General features: G+C 46.0%; 1 long non-coding RNA gene across 1 annotated transcript; it reads right to left on the reverse strand.

The window, feature by feature from the left end:
- Positions 1-1,344: 1,344 nt before the first annotated feature.
- LOC140208614 (uncharacterized) lies at positions 1,345-18,908 on the reverse strand. The gene is made up of 3 exons (XR_011888843.1): positions 17,750-18,908; positions 16,834-17,290; positions 1,345-1,387 (listed from the first exon to the last, which is right to left on the reverse strand). It is a non-coding gene; the product is annotated as an uncharacterized lncRNA (long non-coding RNA).
- Between the last annotated feature and the right edge of the window lie 710 nt (positions 18,909-19,618).

The raw sequence follows: 19,618 nt of genomic DNA on the forward strand, positions 1-19,618 counted from the left end.
CACTATTTCCACTCTCCACTCCTCTGCCTGCCTATCATCCCTCCTCCCCTAGATCCACCTATCAGCTTCCGGCTCTTTCTCCACCCCTTCCCTCCATCTCCTTACTCTGGCTATCTCCCCTCTATCTTTCCAGTCCTGAGGAATATCGCCTGTCCATTTCCTTCCTCAAATGCTGCCTGACCTGCTGAATTCCTCCAGTGTTTTGTACTTTTGCTCCCCTTAACCTTGTCTCCTCTAGCAAACCAACCCCACTACAGATTACTATCACAACCTGTAACAGGCAGGATGGCATGCTTTAAGTTAAGTCTATAAGACCATAAGACAGAACAGTAGAATTAGGCCATACAGTCCATCAAGTCTGATCCTCCATTTCATTATGGCTGATTCATTTCCCTCTTAATCTGATTCTCATGACATCTCCCCATAACCCTTCACGCCCTGACTAATCAAGAACATAGCAACCTCTGCTTTAAATGCACCCAGTGACTTGGCCTCCAAGCTGCCTGTGGCAATGAATTCCACAGATTCACCACTCTCTGGCTAAAGAAGTTCTTCCTCATCCCTGTTCTAAATGGATATCCCTCTACTTTGAGTTTGTGCCCTCTGGTCCTAGACTCACCCGTCAAAGGAAACATCCTCTTCACGTCCACTCTATTGAGGCCTTTCAACATTCTATAGGTTTCAATGAGGTCCACCCCCACCCCCATTCTTCTAAGTTCCAGTGAGTACAGGCACAGAGCCTTTAACAGCTGCTCGTACGATAACCCTTTCATTCCCGGAATCATTCCCATGAACCTCCTTTGAAACCTCTCCAATGTTAGCACATCCTTTCTTAAATAAGGGGCTCAAAGCTTCTCACAATACTCCAAGTGAGGCTTTTAGAGCCTCCTTGCTTTTATATTCTAGTCCTCATGAAATAAATGCTGACATTGCAATCGCCTTTGTTACCACCGACTCAACCTACAAGTTAATCTTTTGGGAATCTTGCACAAGGAGTCCCAAATCCCTTTGCACCTCATATTTTTGAAATTTCTCCCCATTTAGAAAATAGTCTATGCTTTTGTTCCTTCTGCCAAAGTGTACGACCATACACTTCCCAACGCTGTATTCCACCCACCACCTCTTTGTCCATTTTCCTAATCTGCCTAAGACCTCCTGCAGCTCTCTGCATCCTCAAAACTACCTGCCCCTCCATCTATCTTTGTATCATCTACAATCTTGGTCACAAGGCCATCAAAGGGACGATGAGGGGAAGGTCATCACAACTAAGACTTTTTTCTCAGGGCACAAATCGCTAATACCGGTGGTGGGGGGGCATTATTTTAATGTAATTTTTTAGTTCTTACCTTGCACAGAATGCTGGAGGATCTCAGCAGGTCAGGCACATCTATGGAGATGAATAAACAGTCAACATTTCAGGCTGACAGCCTTCTTCAGGATTGAAAAGGACAGGGGAAGATGCTAGGAGGGGGTGGGGCTGGGGGAGGGATGGAGTACATGCTAGAGGGTGGTAGGTGAAGCCAGGTGGGTGGGGGAGGGTGAGGGGGTAAGAAGTTGGAGGGGATAGGCAGGAAAGGTAAAGGGCTGGAGAAGAAGGTATCTGGTAGGAGACGAGATTTGTCCATGGAGAAAGGGAAGGAGGAGGGACACCAGGGCTTGGGGTGAAAGGCAGATGAAGAGAAAAGGTAAAAAGCCAAAATGGGGAAGTAAAGAAGAGGGAAAGGGAGGGGGAAAGATATCAGGTCTTAAGATATTTTAAATATCCAGGGGATCTCGATCTAAAATGTTGACTGCCCATTGAAGAAAGTGCAGGGGAAATGTCAGAGTCCGGTTCTTAACACAGTGTGGTGGGTGTGTGGAATGTGCTGTCAGGGGTGGTGGTGTACCAGATAGACTAGGGCCAGATAAGAAACTCTTAGACAGGCACTTGAACGATATAAAAATGGAGGATTACTGAGAAGGGTAGGGTCAGATTGGCCTTAGAGTAGCATCAAAGGTCACACAGCACCATGGGCCGTAGGGGCTGTACTGTGCAGTAATGTTTTGTGTTCTATGTTAAAAATGATTGTTTTCAGGGGTCTGCATGCTTGCTTTGCAAATTCCAAGTGACAGATGCAGAAATCTTCTTCAATTAGAATGTATGTCAATAACCGCAGGGACCACAAGTTATTCTGTCAAGCAGTGTGGTTTGGGGCAGTGGTGAAGCTGCTGTGCAGATATAGCTGGGGGCTTCATACCATGTGTTGTTGGGAGGAGAAGGACAAGGAGAACGGAACAGGGAATGTCAACGTAGTGTAGATCAGAAACAGGCTATTTGCTCCTTGGTCTAACGTCTAACCCAGAGAAGGCCAATGTGCCCAAAGCTCTTTTTATCAAGTTAAGTCAAGTTTATTGTCATTTAACTACATACCTGTATATAACATATATAACCATATAATTTATATAAATATGAGACAATGTTTCACCAAACCAGGATATAAAGCACAGTAGTACACAAAACACACAATAACTTATGAAGGTAAGGATAACATCTATAGATGAATTACACAGAAATAGCAAGCTAAAGTACAAAAATTACATACTTTAAGGTATGGAATAAATTAACTAGAGACACTCAAATACTACGCAGCAGGGAGTTCAGAAGCCTAATGGCCTGAGGGAAGAAAGTGTTTCCCATCCTAACTGTTCTCGTTTTAATGCATCGGAGTCTCCTGCCTGACGGTAGAAATTCAAAGAGGACACTGGATGGATGGTTGGGATCCTTAATAATACTGAGGGCCCTGTGTACACAGCGCTCCTGTTAAATGTCCCCGATGGATGGTAGGGAGACCCCTATGATCCTCTCACAGTCCTTTGTAGGGACTTCCGGTCCGATGCTCGGCTGCTCCCAGACCAGATAGGGATGCACCTTGTCAGGACGCTCTCAGTGGAGCTCCTGTAAAATGCAGCTAAGATGAGGGGTAGGAGACTTGCTTGCCTCAATCTGCTTGGGAAGTGGAGGCGTTGCTGTGCCTTCTGGTTCAGGAAGGTGACATTAAGGGACGAGGTGCGATCATCTGTGATGTGAACTCCCTGGAACTTTACTCTCTGTATGGAGGAGCCGTGTATTTTCAGAGAGGGGTGGTTCATCTTCACCTTCCTAAAGCCCACAATGATTTCTTTGTTCTTCTCCACGTTTAGACTTAGCTGTTCCTGTCACACTAATCCACCAACTGCTTCACTTCCTCTCTGTACTCCATCCCATCATTGTCTTGAGGAAGCCAGCCATTGTTGTGTCATCTGCAAACTTGATGCCACAGTTTGCTGGGTCCTGCGACACAGTCATGTGACAGCAGAGTGAACTGCAGGGGGCTGAGCGCACAGTCCTGGGGAGCGCCCGTGCTTAATGTAATGGCACTAGAGACACTGTAGCCCACACGGACTGACTATGGCCTTACTGTTAAGAAGTCCAGTATCAAGTTGCAGAGGGAGGTGTTGTGACCCAGCGAAGACAGTCTCCACACTATTTTCTGGGGTATGACATATCTACCTGTGATTGGGTGGTGGGTTGGAGATACATCTCTACCGAAGATGTAAGGCACTCCTTCCCTCCGCTAGCCTTCAGCCCACCTTTGGACAAGGTGTAGCACCTGCTTAGCACCACTGCCCCCCGATCAGGGTCACGTGAAGCCATGGGAGCAGGTGGTGGACGGTCAGATGAGCAGCTGATGCATATCACAAGTCCTGGTTATGTGATCACTGATGCCAGGCAGACAATCTCTGAAGAGTATTGATAATGGCTGGGGTCACCCATCTTGTAAAGACACTGCCCAGAAGAAGGCAATGGCAAGCCACTTCCATCGAAAAATTTGTCAAGAACAATCATGGTCATGGATAGGACCATGATTGCTCACATTATATGACATGGCACATAATTATGTATGTGTATTTCCAGATCACCCTGTTCTACCACACTCTTCAGTGCCCTACCACTCACCATGTAAATCCTACCCTGGCTTGTCCTCCCAAAGTGTAATGCCTCACACTTGCCTGCATTAAATTCCATCTGCTGTTCTGTGGTCTAGAATATGTTGCTTGTTGTGTTGATTTGGTAGTAGTTTTCAGAAGTGAGTTAAATAAATAGACAAAGGGAAAAATCAACAAGGCAAAGGAGGAATATGTAGAGAAGCAAAACTAATTGGATAGTTCCACCAAAGCACAATGGACCAAAGTGTGATTCCCTCATTCATTACATCAATTACAGACAGAATGAGTCTTTATTCATATATTACTTTTAGAGTTTGAACAATTAAAATAATGTCTCATCTTTGTAATTTCATCCAACAAATTATTACAGTTAATTAGTAACGGCTAATGTTATCATTTCACAGATTGACCGCTGTAAATAGTGAAGAGAATTGTCTTGAGTGGGAACGTGATTAACTTAGGGATGGGTCTGTAATATTCAGCTTTGTAAACGTCAATTCAGCCCACAATGATTTCACCCGGATGCCTAACTCACATCTCCCCAAGCAGATCCTTCACTCCCAGTTGAAGGAAAGTCAGAGAGCCCCTGCTGGGCAAACAAAATGCTTTAAAAATAACATCAGAATCCGCCTGAAGAAATTCAACGTTACGTCTGAAACCTGGGAAGACATTGCACTCAGTAGATACACCTGGAGGAAACCAGTTCAGGAGGGAGCCTCACTACATGAGAACAACCGCCGCTATGCCACAGAGAACAAGCAGCGGCTGTGAAAGGAGAGACTGAACAACCAAAAGAACCAGCCACTGACCACAGCCACCACTCACTCGTACCCACACTGCACAGGAATATGTGGATCCTGAATCGGCCTCTACAGCATCGAGGACCTGCCAATAGACAACCCCTTAAGAGATCATCAAACCCGACTCAAGTGATCACACAACTGCTTGTTACTTCCTCGAAGAACTCTAACAGATTTGTCAGACAAGATTTCCCTTGACAGAAACCATGCTGACTTTGATTTACTTTATTGTTAGTCTCTAAGTACCCCAAAACCTCATCCTTAATAACATTTTCACAACCCCTGAGGTTGGGCTAATTGGCCTATAATTTCCCGCAAACACGATGAAATCTGCAGATGCTGGAATTTCAAGCAACACACATAAAAGTTGCTGGTGAACGCAGCAGGCCAGGCAGCAACTCTAGGAAGAGGTACAGTCAACGCTTCGGGCCGAGACCCTTCATCAGGACTAACTGAAAGAAGAGCTAGTAAGAGATTTGAAAGTGGGAGGGGGAGGGGAGATCCAAAATGATAGGAGAAGACAGGAGGGGGAGGGATGGAGCCAAGAGCTGGACAGGTGATTGGCAAAGGGGATATGAGAGGATCATGGGACAGGAGGCTCAGGGAGAAAGAAAAGGGGGAGGGGGGAAGCCCAGAGGATGGGCAAGGGATATAGTGAGAGGGACAGAGGGAGAAAAAGGAGAGAGAAAAAAAGTATGTATGTATATAAATAATAAATTAACGGATGGGGTACGAGGGGGAGGTGGGGGCATTAGCGGAAGTTTGTGAAGTCAATGTTCATGCCATCAGGTTGGAGGCTACCCAGACGGAATATAAGGTGTTGTTCCTCCAACCTGAGTGTGGCTTCATCTTTACAGTAGAGGAGGCCGTGGATAGACACGTCAGAATGGGAATGGGACGTGGAATTAAAATGTGTGGCCGCTGGAAGATCCTGCTTTCTCTGGCGGACAGAGCGTAGGTGTTCAGCAAAATGATCTCCCAGTCTGCGTCAGGTCTCGCCAATATATAGAAGGCCGCATCGGGAGCACCAAACACAGTTTATCGCGCCAGCCAACTCACAGGTGAAGTGTCCTCTGGGACAATGCCAGGATGAAGTGATTCTGGAAAGATCATGTCCAATGCATCTGCTATCTCTTCAGCAACCTCTCTCAGGACTCTGGGATATTGTCCATCTGGTCCAGGTGACTTAACCACCTTAAGTCCTTTGAGCTTGCATTGCACTTTTTCCTTTGTAATGGCAATGGCACACACTCCTGCTCCCTGACACTCACGGACTTCTGCTGGTGTCTTCCACAGTGTAGTTTGATGCAAAGTACCCATTAAGTTCATCTGCCATTTCTTTGTCCCCCATTACTACCTCACCAGCATCATTTTCTAGTGGTCCAATAACAAATCTCACCTCCCTTTTACTCTTTATATAACTGTAAAACCTTTTAGTATTCTGCTAGTATTCAGCTAGTTTGCCTTCATATTTCAACTTTTCCCTTCTTGTAGCTTTATTTAGTTGCCTTTTGTTTGATTTTAAAAGCTTCCCAATCATCCAATTTCCCATTCACTTTTGCTATCTTATATGCCCTTTATTTGGCTTTTATGCTGTCCTGAACTCCCCTTGTCACCCATGGTTGCCTAGCCCTGACATTTGAGAACAACTTCTTCTGTGGGACATATCTATTCTGCACCTTGTGAGCTATGTCCAGAAACTTCAGCCATCTCTGCTGTGCCGTTATCCCTGCTAGTATCCTCCCTCAATCCACCTGGGCAAGCTCCTCCCTCATGCCCATGTAATTCCCTTTATTCTGTTGCAATACTGATACATGTGACTTATGCTTCTCCCTCTCAAATTGCAGTATGAATTCAATCATAATATGATCATTGTCTCCCAAGGGTTCCTTAACATTAATCTCCCTAATAAGATCTGAGTTACTACACAACACCCAATCTAAGATAACCTTTCCTCGAGTCGGCTCAAGCACAAGCTGCTCTAAAAAGCCACCTCGTAGGCATTTAACAAACTCCCTCTCTTGTGATCTGACACCAACCTAATTTCCCCAATCACCTTGCATATTGAAAGTCCCCCATTACAATTGAGTCATTACCCTCATTACATGCCTTTTCCAGCTCCCTTTGCAATCTCAACCCCACATCTTGGCCACTATTTGGAGGCCTATATATGATTCCCATGATAGTTTCTTTGCCCTTGCAGTTTTTTAACCCTACCCACAAAGATTCAACATCCTCTGACCCTATTTCACCTCTTTCTAAAGATGTGATTCCATCTCTTACCAACACAGCCACACCACCGCCTCTGCCTGCCTGTCCTTTCAATACAAAATATATTCTTTGATGTTAAGCTCCCAACTATGGTCTTCTTTCAACCAATATTGCATTTGCCTTCTTCACCACCTGAAAGCTAACCTTTAGGGTGTTCTGCAGAAGGACTCCTGAGTCCCTTTGCATCTCAGATTTTTTGGATTTTCTCCCTGTTTAGAAAATAGGCTGCACATTTATTTCTACTACCAAAGTGCATTCGTAACCATTTAAGTATTGGCACAAGAGATTCTGCAGGTCCGGCAATATCTCTGAAGGGCATAAACAGAGATGAGGAGGAATTTCTTTACCAAAAGGTGTTGAATCTGTGGAATTCATTCCCACAAACAGCTGTGAAGGTAAGTCACCAGGTATATTTTAAAGAGGAGATTGATAGGTTCTCGAATTGTATGGGTGTCAAGGGAGAAGGCAGGAGAATGGGATTGAGAAGGAGAATAAATCAGCCATGATGAAATGGTGGAGCAGACTTGATGGGCCAAATGGCCTAATTCTGCTCCTATGTCTTACGGTCTGATGGTTTAAACAGTCAACATTCTGAGTCAAGACCCTTCATCAGGACAGGAGAGGAAGGAGGGAGAAGCCAGATTAAGAAGGTGGGGGGAGGGTGGGAAGGTGAAGGCTGGTAGGTTCCAGGTGAAAAACCAGTAAGAGGAAAGATAAAGGGGTGGGGATCGGCAGGAAAGGTGAAGAAGGAATAGGGGATAACACAATGGGTAGTAGAAGGAGGCAGAACCATGAGGGAGGTGATAGGCAGCTGGGGGAGGGGGCAGAGTGAAATAGGGATAGAGGAAGGGAGGTGGAGGGAATTACCGGAAGTTGGATATACCAAGGGGCGGGAGACTACCTAGACGGTATATGAGGTGTTGCTCCTCCAACCTGAGTTTAGCCTCAACATGGCAGTAGAGGAGGCCATGTATGGACATATCTGAATGGGAGTGGGAAGCAGAGTTGAAGTGGGTGGCTACTGGGAGATCCTGTCTGTTGTGGCGGACGGAGTGGAGGTGCTCGACGAAGCCGTCCCCCAATCTGCGTCAGGTTTCACCGATGTAGAGGAGGCCACACCGGGAGCACCGGATGCAATAGATGACCCCAATGGACTCACAAGCGAAGTGTTGCCTCACCTGGAAGGACTGTTTGGGGCCCTGAATGGTGGCAAGAGAGGAGGTGTAGGGACAGGTGTAGCACTTACGCTTACAGGGATAAGTGCCGGGTGGGAGATCCGTGGGGAGGGACGTGTGGATAAGGGAGTCGCGGAGGGACCGATCCCTCCCCCTCCCTTCCTCTATCCCTATTTCACTCTGCCCCCTCCCCCAGCTGCCTATCACCTCTCTCATTGTTCCGCCTCCTTCTACTACCCATTGTGTTTTCCTCTATCCCTTCTTCACCTTTCCAGCCTATCACCTCCCTGCTTCCCCTCCCCTACCCCTTTATCTTTCCCCTTACTGGTTTTTCACCTGGAACCTACCAGCCTTCTCCTTCCCACCCTCCCTCCACCTTCTTTATAGGGCCTCTGCCCCTTCCCTCTTCAGTCCTGACGAAGGGTTCCGGCCCGAAACGTCGACCGATCTTTTCCACGGATGCTGCCCAACCTGCTGAGTTCCTCCAGCGTGTTGTGAGTGTTGCTTTGATCCCAGCATCTGCAGATTATTTTGTGTTTATCATCCCTTAGAGGATGCTGTCTGGAACTGGATCTTGGATGTCTTGATGGAAAGATTCCAGTCAGTCCAAGTTGGTAGCAACATCTCAAGCTCCATCACGCTGAACACTGGTGCCCCCCACCCCAGGGCTCTGTGCTCAGTCCACTGCTGACTCACAAATGCACTGCCAGACCCAGCTGAAGCCGGATCATCAGCTTCACTGACGTTACTACAGTGGTTGGCCATGACAGCAGTAATGATGAGTCGGCATACAGAGAGAAGCTCGTCAAATGGTGTGAGACCAAAAGCCTGCCTCTCAGCAAGGACAAGACAAAAGAGATGATTGCGGACTTCAGGAAGACACAGGTCAAACTCCCTCCATTGCACATCAATGGCTCTGCCGTGGGGAGCATAAAGTTCCTTGGTGTACACATAATGGACGATTTTACCTGGACCCATAACACCTTCTCGATAGTCAAGAAGGCATAGCAGCGTCTGCACTTCCTGAGAAAGCGTGCAAGGCTCCCTGCCCCCATTCTAACAGATTTCTATAGGACCACCATCGAGAGAGCACTGCCTGGCTGCATCATTTTGTGGAATGGAAGTTGCAAGGCATTGGACCAAGGAACCTACAGAGGATAGTAAAAACTGCCGAGGATCACGGGTCTCCCTCCCGGTGACTTTTCACCGGGACCATTTTATTCGACAGGTCTGAGCATTATGAAGGACCCCTACCCATCCCTCAATCTCTTTGACTCACTCCTGTCAGGAAGGAGGTACACGAGCATCAGGAGTAGGACTGCCAGACTGGGTAACAGCTTCTTCCCTCAGGCTGTGAGACTGATGAATGCCACCATCGAGATCTCGTCACTATGACAGCGAGCTGTTTACCTGTGCTGCACACTACATGCATTTTGAATTATATTTTATTGACCTATTTGTGGTAATATTTTGCTTTATGTGCTGTGAGTGATGTGTGTTTTGTGGGTGCACCGCGGTCCGGGGGAACGTTGTTTTATTTGGTTGTACATATGTACAGTCAGATGATAAAAAACTTGAGCTTGAGGAAAAGAGATGGGTAGCAGGGAAACCAGTATGTTGAATGGAAAAAGAGAGAAGGAGGAAGGGGGAATAAATTACCAGAAGGTGGAGAAATCAATGTTTGTGGCATCAGGTTGGAAGCTACCCAGAATGAACATGAGGTGGTGCTCCTCCAACCCGAGAACAGCCTCATTGTGGCAGGAGAGGAGGCCTCGACAGTTAAAGATTGGACTTGGGTTCAGGCCAGAAGTTGGGGGTGACAAATGGGGTCGAAAAAGGGGAAAGGAAGTATAAAGAAAGGGAAAAGTAAGGACAGAGAGCAGGAGGGAGGAGGGGGAGGATAAAGGAGAGCAGATTCCCATCTGATCGTCACTCCTCCCCGCTGATCTAATGCACACCATGTCAGAATGTATATGTGTTTCACAAGGAATTCGAGCCAATAATGCAAAACGGAATCGTGTCAGAATTAAATCTGCCCTTCAGGCAGCTAAAACTGTACAAATGCGGGGATGGAATCAATGATTAAGCCATTACTTGTTTTCCAGATTTTTAATTTTCTAAGCTCCTTGCACTGGAGAGAAATCTCTTAACCTCATCGAGGTTGCTGGGAGGAGACAGAGCATCTCTGTATCAAACACCTCAGAACTGCAGCCTGATTAAATAAGTCCATAAGAGATAAGAGCAGAGTTAGGCCATTCAGCCCATCGACTCTGCTCTGCCGTTTCATCCTGGCTGATTTATTATCCCTCTCAACCCCATTTTCCTGCATTCTCCCTGTAACCTTTGATGCCTTGACTAATCAAGAACCTATCAAACCCCGCTTCAAATGTACTCAATAATTTGGCTTCCACAGACACCTGTGGCAATGAATTCCACAGATACTTCACCCTCTGGCTAAAGAAATTTCTGTTCTAAATGGAGGTCCCTCTAGTCAGAGGCTGTGCCTTCTGGTCCTAGACTCACCCACTACCTATCGGAAACATCCTTCCCACATCCACTCTGCCCAGGCTTTCAACAATCAATAGGTTTCAATGAGACTCCCCCACCCCCATTCTTCTAAACTCCAACGAGTACAGGCCCAGAGCCATCAAATGCTCATCATACATTAACCCTTTCATTCCTAAAATCATTCTTGTGAACCTCTCCAATGCCAGCACTACATTTATCAGATAAGGGGCCCAAAACTGCTCACAATAATCCAAGGTTCAAGAACAGTTGCTACCCCTCAACCATCAGGCTCTTATGAAACGGGATAACTACATTCACTTGCCCCATCATTGAGACGTTCCCACAACCACTGATCTCACTCCTTACCTTATTATCTTATGTTCTCATTATTTATTGCCATTTATTTATATTTGCATTTGCACAGTTTGTTGTCTTCGCACTCTAGTTGATCCTTCATTGATACTATTCTATGGGTTTGTTGAGTATTCCCATGGGAAAATGAATCTCAGGGTTGTGTATGGTGATATATATGTACTTTGAACTTTGAAATGTCATCTGACCAATGCCTTATAAAGCCTCAGCATTGGAGGTAACATAAAGGTAGTGTAGGGCATGCTAATGTGCTGGGACAATTTGAGATTAAGACAGAGGTAATGCAGGGTTTTAAAATAGATAAATCCCTTGGGCCTGATGACATATAGCCCAGAATTTTGACAGAAGCAAGTGAGGAGATTGCTGGGGCTTTGACAAAGATCTTTGCGTTCTCACTAGCAAAAGGCTAGGTCTTGAAGATTAGCAAATGTTGTGCCTTTTTTCAAGAAAGGGAGTAGGGACAATTACAGATGAGTGGCTTAGCGACAAGGGTATGATAGTTATTAGACAGGATTCAGAGGGAGGGAGACTTACACCATGAAAATAAAGGAAAGGCACAGCCAGGCTAGGGAATGTCAAGATGGCTTTTAAGGCAGGTCATGCCTTACACATTTCACTGAGTTTTTTTTGAAGAGGTGACAAAGAAGCTTGATGAGGGTAAGGTAGTGGACTTCAGTAAGGCATTTGATAATGGTAGGTTGATTCAGAAGATAAAGATGTACTGTATAGGACCCAAGGTGAATTGCAAGGTTGGATTCAGAACTGGCTAGCCCATGGAAAAGACAGACAGTAGGATGGAAGGCTGTTATTCTGGCCAGAGCAAGGATCTGAATCAGGTTTAAAATTGTCGGCATGTGTTGCGAAATGTGTTAACTTTGCAGCAGGACTACAATGCAATACATGATAAATATAGGAAAATACTGAATTACAGTATACTGTATGTATGTATATTAAATAGTTAAGTGATAATAAATAGTTCAAAAACAGTGTAGGGGCCTTTGCATGAAGATCAACACATTGTTGGCTGAATGGCCAGTCCAGCATAGTACTGTATAATATTCTATTTCCATCAAGGCGACCACAACCTTGTCATAGGGTTTGGAGGCACGTGTGCTTCAATGACCCGGAGAGCTGTGCTGGCTGGAGTCAGGGCTTTATGGTATGGGTAAGGTCACCAATGCCAAACAGGTCAAAGGGTAGAGGCCAGGCTAAGAGTGGCCCACCGGTCCTCCAGGTTTGGAGGTTCAGCTCAGGGCTAACAGCCCTGACTGGTCAAAAAAGTTGTTATACAAATGGCGATGAAACCAATCTTCATTGCTGCCCCAAACACCAGCGGCAGAATGGGCAGCAAATAAGTAAAGTACATTCTATTCCACTGAGAAGTCAAACATTCCATGGATGAGAAACTAAAGATCAAATTAGATTTAAAAAGTTTATAAGATTGTTAAAAAAAAGAGTTTATGAGTGTGTGGAAGCAGCAACAAACAACTAACATAAAAGTTGATTAAATGATGGAGAACAATCATGAAAACAAAGCAGGTTAAAGTTTATATAGTTAGTTAAAAAGAGAAAACTAACCACCCTTTGGATACTAAGGCAGGCAAAATTACAAGAACATGAGATATAAGAGCAGAATTAGGCCATTTGGCCCATTGAGTCTGCTGCACCAGTTCATCATGGCGGATCCATTTTCCCTCTCAGCCCCAATCTCCTGCCTTTTCCCTGTATCCCTTCATGCCCTGACTTATCAAGATTCTATCAACCTCTGTCTTAAATATATCTAATGACTTGGTCTCCACAGCCGTTTGTGGCAACAAATTCCACAGATTCACCACTCTCTGGCTAAGGAATTCCTAATTTCTGCTCTAAATGGATGTCCTTCTATTTTGAGACTGTGTGCTCTGGTCTTAGACTCCCCCAGCATAGGAAACATCCTCTCCGCATCCACTCTCGTGAGACTTTTCAATATTTGATAGGTTTCAATGAGATCCCTCCTCATTCTTCTGAATTCCAGTGAGTACAGGACCAGAGCCATCAAACACTCCTCATATGACAAATGCTCCCCTCCTTTCAGTCCCGGAATCATTAGTGTGAACCTCTTTTGTATCCTCTTCAATGTCAACACATCCTTTCTTAGATAAGGAGCCCAAAGCTGCTCACAATACTCAAGTGAGACCTCACCAGTGCCTTATAAAGTTTCAATGTTGCTTTTATATTCGAGACCTCTGAAAATGAATGTTAACATCGCTTTTGCCTTCCTCTCTACTGACTCAACCAGTAAAGTAACCTTTAGGGAATCTTGCACAAGGACTCCCAAGTCTCTTTGCACTTTCTAATATGAAGAGAAGGAACAAAAGCAAGACTAGGGTTTATGGCTTGGTGAGACTGCTCCTGTATGCACAAAGCCACAGTTCTACCTGCATGCCCAATCACTGCACTACTGATCATAACATCACAGAATCTCAGAAGTAGGCCATTCAGCCCAACTCATCCATGCTTGTCTGTGCTAATTCCATTTCCCTGCAGTAGCCCAGTATATCTATGTCTTTCCTGTCCAAGTGCCTTTTAACTGTAATTGTATTTGACTCTACTGTCAGAAAATGGTTTCTCAGCACACAGAACTCCAAACGTACAGTCCTGTGTGAAAGTCTTAGGCTATATATACAGTATATAGCTAGGGTGCCCAAGACTTTTGCACAGTACTGTATTTGTCAACGTGGAGTGGAAAGCAAGTTTGTAAATCTGGTGGGAGAAAAGGATGTTTGGAATGGGGAGGGGTGGATGTGGGACAGGTGACAGAGAAGGAGTGCCATGAGCACGGGGTGCAGGGGCAGACACAGCCGGCCCTGAGACTGGGGCTGACAGGGAAAATGGATCAGCTGCAATGAAATGGTAGAGCGGACTCGCAGGGCTAAATGGGCTAACCTTATGGTCTAAAATAATAACCAGAAATCTCAGCAGTAGCATTAGACAGCAGAGCATCACGTGAGTAACATGGAATAGGTAGACTCATGTTTCCTCTGAACAGGAGTGTGAGTGTGTGTCCACCTTCTCAAACTCGAAAGCAGTACATTTGCAGCACGGATGGCTTTTGCTGTTGACAGCTGGTCTATGGTGGAAACAGATTCTGTTGTTTCAGAATGGAAAGCAAGAGAGACAAAGGGATGTCATCAAATGAGCAATAGAGTAATTAATATATAAAAGGGAATTACAGAGTACATGAATGGATGAATACTATTCAGGGAACATGTCACTTGACTTGTCAAATCGGCAGCAATCTGGGGGCAAAATGAGAAATAGATGCATGGCTCCTACACACAGTCCAGAGGTTTCAGGGGTCTTTGGCTATGCTGACAAGAGTGGCTGATTTCTCATACTTATTGAAGGGTGTAGAGGTTCTCCAGAGACTGAAAGTGGTATCTACAGGCATCCAGGGGGTGTACAGTGCCTGTTCCTGAAAACTGCCTGTTTTCCTGTAATAACCCAACTTCCAAATGATCTCAAACACAGGGAAGTCTGCAGGTGCTGGAAATTCAAAGCAACACACACAAAATGCTGGAGGAACTCATCAGTGTGTATTGCTTCCAAATGATCTCCCAGGTTTACTGTGTATCAGGCATTAAGGAAAATGGGGAAGGGAATGAAAGCCCTTACATCACTCACACCAACTCTGCCCAGATTCCCATGTCTTCTTTCCTTTCCTTCTTTTTCTCAAAATTCTGTCATTCCTCAGTTTCTCTCTCCCATTTCCCCATGTCCCTCTCTCTTTCCCTGAGACTCTCTCTCTCCCATTCCTCCAGACTCTCTCTCTCTCATATTCCCTCAGTCTCTCTCATTCCCCAAGACTCTCTCTCTCTCTCCTATTCTTTCAGACTCTCTCTCTCATTCCCTGAGACCCTATGTCACTCCCATTCCCCCAGACTCTCTCTGTCTCTCTCATTCGCTCGGTCTCTCCTCTCTCTCTCTTGCATTCGCTCAGTCTCTCTCTCTCCCATTCCCTCATCCTCTCTCTCTCTCATCTCCCTGCTCTCTCTCATTCTCCCAGTCTTCCTCCATCTCTCTCCCATTTCCCCAGTCTCTCTCTCATTCTCCCAATCCCCCTCTCTCTTTTCTATTCCTGTTTTTTTCTCTCTCTCTTACAATCCCCTAATTTCTTTCTCTTTCTCTCTCTCACCCATTCTCCCAGTCTCTCTCTGCAATTCATTCCCTCAGTCTCTCTCTCTCCCATTCTCCCAGTCTCTTGCTTTCTTTCTCTCTCATTCTCCTGGTCTCCCTCCTTGCTCTCTCACACACACATTACCCCAGCCTTTCCCTTTTTCTCTCTCTCACTCTGGTCTTTCTCTCTTCCATTCCCTTGGTCTTACTCTCCTCCTTATTCCTTCTCTCTCTCTCTCTCCCACCCTCCTCTTCCCCTAGCCACTTTCCCACTTTCTCTACTCCACAATTTTCTTCTCTCCATCTCTCCATTTCTTCCTCCCGGGTCTCTCCCTTGCCCTCGTCTTGCCCCCGCCCCCCTCCATCCCACCCACCACCAACTTCTCTCTCTTTCTCCCCCTCAGCCCGCAGCGTTGGGAAATCTGCAAGAGGACCAGGGGTAAACGTTCCTTCACCTATAATCTTCTCTTTACCAACTGATAGTTTATCGGCACTGGGCAATTTGTGAAAGAATCAGACCATTCAGTTAGAACACTGCTAATGTCACCAGGCAATTGAGACATCAGTTTACAGCTTCGCTTGTTTTCCGGCTGGTGCTTATTACCACCGAGCGCCTGGATAACCTCAAGTTTACTGGTTATAGACGAAATCTTTCCTCGTTCGTCCCTCATGCCTTTCCTGTAGTGGGAGAGTCTAGAATCAGACGGCAAGACCTCAGAATACAAGGACGTATCTTTAAAGAAGAGATGAGGAGGAATTTCTTTAGGCTGGCGAATCTGTGGAATTCATTACCACAGATGTCTGTAGAGGGCAAGTCAACGGGCATATTTAAAGTGGAGTTTGATAGCTTCTTGCTTAGTAAGGGCGTCAGAAGTTACGGGGAGAGGCAGGAGAATGTGGCTGAGAGGGATATTAATTCAGTCATGGTGGAATGGAGGTGCAGACTCGATGGGCGGAATGGCCTGATTTCTCCTCTATGTCAGATAGTCTTATGATGAATCTATTGTTCCTCTGCTCGCCCTCAGCCGCCTTTTATCATTCCCTCCTCTGAAATCTTCTCGTCCTCCCTCCTCTGTGTACTTAAAATCGAGCAGCCACTCACCAGAAAAACAAATCACCAGTCGGGGGTTGACACCCGCCACTGCTTCAATAGCTGCTAGGGGTTTTAAGCGGGAAAGGAGGGGTGTGGAGAGCAAAGTTAATGTGCTTCTGGAAATTGTTTTAAAATAGATGGAGGTATCAGATAGGAAGATGTTTTGAACACAAGAGATTTTGCAGATGCTGGAAATCCAGAGTAACACACGCATTCAGCAACACAAAAGATGCTGAAGGAACTCAGCAGGTCAGGCAACATCTCTGGAGATGAATAAAAGAGCGGGCGTTTCTGGCCGAGACCCTTCATTGCGTTTCTTTGTAAGAGGTGTCGTGACAGGTTTATTTAGACAAAGTCAATGGGCAGTTCATTGCTGCAGTGCCGAAGACAGAGAGCGACCTTAATATATTAAATGGGTTAATTAATATTGCAAAAACATTACAGAACCTACTCGAGGAAAGCCCGCCGAACTGTATAATTTAACTTAGTTTACCTTCTAAGCGTAATTTGCACACACTCCTTCGACCCTGGTCTGGTCCAGACTCCTTGCTTTCTCTCTCGAGCGGTTAATCCGGGTTTATCCTACTCCAACTCCGCGAACTCCGGGCTGCATTCTACCAACGTCCATTCAAGTTCCCTGAAGCTCCAGACTGGATCAGACGGCCTTTGATCTCTCCACGACTTTCACTCTCTGCCACCCGGAGCAGCGGGTGCACAAAGTTCAGACCAGGTTCCTGGTTTGAGCCGCCGGCTCTCTGGCTTTGCTCTGTGCCCGCTGAAATGTTGCTGGCATCGACTACAATGGTCCAGCTAACCTCTTCCCGGGCGCTGCCGGGTTTGGGATCACACGCCAGACTGGGTCGCGCGAATCTTCACTCCCCGGGGTCGGACAGCCGTGAATTTCCCACAAGTCATCGCAATCCACAAGGACCCGTGGACAAAACTGAGGTCTAAACAGCAACCACATTTAAAATTAAAATATTTCAAAATGCATCCGTGGTCACGACTTACAATTGAAAGATTGTATCATATCATTTGTAAATTTGTAAAATAGAATTGACATAAACCCACATAAATTACATTTAAATAAAAACTGATTTCAAATTAATAATGAAATATATAAATAACAAATCTATCCAAATTCACAATACAAACCCACTTAAATACAATTCAACTAGAATATATATCAAACTATGCAAATGTACACGCATGATAATTCTACTCAAATTCATGTACACAAATAAATATTTTATACCTTTGTTTTTCCTAAAGCAAATTATTGGCTCAGACTAGCGAGATATTCTAGTTGAAACGGATGCGGATTAGTTACGGTAGATTTCTGACTGGAATTGCACGTTGGGAATTACTGAGATCGGGATCCGGGGTTGCGGACTCCTCCTTGTAGTTACCTTGAAGTGATGCACCGCAGGACGAGCGGAATTAGCAGCGACTTCCCGCCACCCGGCCCGTGGGACATCAAAGGCCGTTTACATTTGGGTCAGGTCTCCTGAACTGTCTGCGACCTCGAGGAAGATTGGAGGGAAGAAGGCGGAGGGGAGATGTCTTTAATCGGGGCGTGCTGTTATCGCATCTCGTACTCCGGCCTGAGCGGATCAGACAGGAAAATACAGAATATTCCCATCTCATCCCAGCGTTGGGAAGGAAAACCGGAGGGACTTGGGATCCGACCGGGATTCCTTTTGTTGCCTGTAGTGACTTGTCTGGGAACTTTCAGCGGCGGTGCGCGGGCAGGGCGTTGGGATGGGAGAGTGAGGGGTTTTCACAATGAGAGAGCAGTCTGCGACCGAGGACCAGAGAGAAGGCTTGGCACATCAGCGAACGACCGAGGCGTTCAAATACGGATGAATACGGAGCAATCCGTGCCTTCGAAAATAAAATAAATCGGGAAAGATTGCAGGAGAGGGAAAAGGGTGGGGTGGGGTATGCTGATCTCCAAAGAAGAAATAGATGGGCCGAATCGTCCCTTGCGCTATGGCTATTGCCGGGCCCTCGGGATTTGAGATATTTCTCCCGAAACTAGTGTTGGGGTGAAGGAGGCTGTGAATTGATCCAAGGGTGAGACCGGTCTTTGTGCGGGTCGTGTGCGCGAGTGTCGGACTACAGACATCGGTGATCTTGAAAAAGAAAGTCAGGGGTTAACCTCGCTCGATTTATATTTCTAGAGCTCGTTCAATTTTAAATTGTGTTTTCCAGCATATAATTTTACAGAAGGAAGGACAACAACGGCGAGAGAGAGGGGTAGACAGAGAGCTGGAGAGAAGCGGACATGGTTGACAGAGAAGGGAAGATAGGGACGATGGGAGACACAGAAAGAGAAAGCGAGAGATAGAGAAAGGGACAAAAAGAATAGAAAGGGAGCGGTAGACAGAGAGAGGAAGAGAGAGAGAGGGGGGGGGAGGTTGGCAAAGAGAAAAGGAGAGGGAGAGAATGAAGAGAAAGGAGAGACAGAGAAAGGTAGACAAAAGATAGGGAGGAAAGGAAAGGTTGAACAGAGAAAGAAAGCGGGGAGAAATAGGGAGGGAAAGGCAGGGGGCAGAGAAAAAGGGAGAGGATGGAGGGGAGGGAGTGAGATAGAGGGGGTAAAGAGGAGGGAGAGAGAGAGTGGGATAGAAAGGTTGGCAGCAAAAGAGTTCGATACGTGAGAATGAGACTGTAGGAAAAGAGGAGGGTAGGCAGAAAGAGGGACGGATGCAGGGACAAAGGTAGGGGTAGAGAGAGAGAGACAGACAGACAGAGACATGCAAACGGAGTAAGAGGAAACGACACAAAATGTATCTGAGTGCGGGAGGTGGGTGGAAGGTGTGAGACAGTTGACAGGAGACAAAGAGACAGCTGGTCGAGAGGCAAAACCTGAGAAGAGAGAAGGGGGAGCGGGGAGAGAGAAAGAATGTGTATTTCCATGGGAAAGATCAAGGATTCCCACTATAGGAATTATCAGAAATATTGTTTACATCTCGCTAACCGGAAAGCGGAGTTAATCTCCCGTATTTTTTTTCTCTAAGGCCGAGTGAAACCCTCCTCCCACCACCCCCTCCCTTGCGGGTCTGGGGAGTCTCTGCCGACGTCACGAGAAATGTGGCGCTGGGGATCCCCGGCGGGGAATCCCCTCCCTCACCACATAAGGATACCACCTTTCTGTGCCTTCCCCTTTTTTTTCCAAAGCATTGTTAACTCCCCAAATCCGGAGCTTTCACTATTCGAATCTCAGCATGTAAATTAACCATATAAAGTACTGAATGCGAAGATTAACAGGGGAT

The sequence above is a fragment of the Mobula birostris genome, chromosome 2 (assembly GCF_030028105.1).
Source record: "Mobula birostris isolate sMobBir1 chromosome 2, sMobBir1.hap1, whole genome shotgun sequence".
NCBI lineage: Eukaryota > Metazoa > Chordata > Chondrichthyes > Myliobatiformes > Myliobatidae > Mobula > Mobula birostris.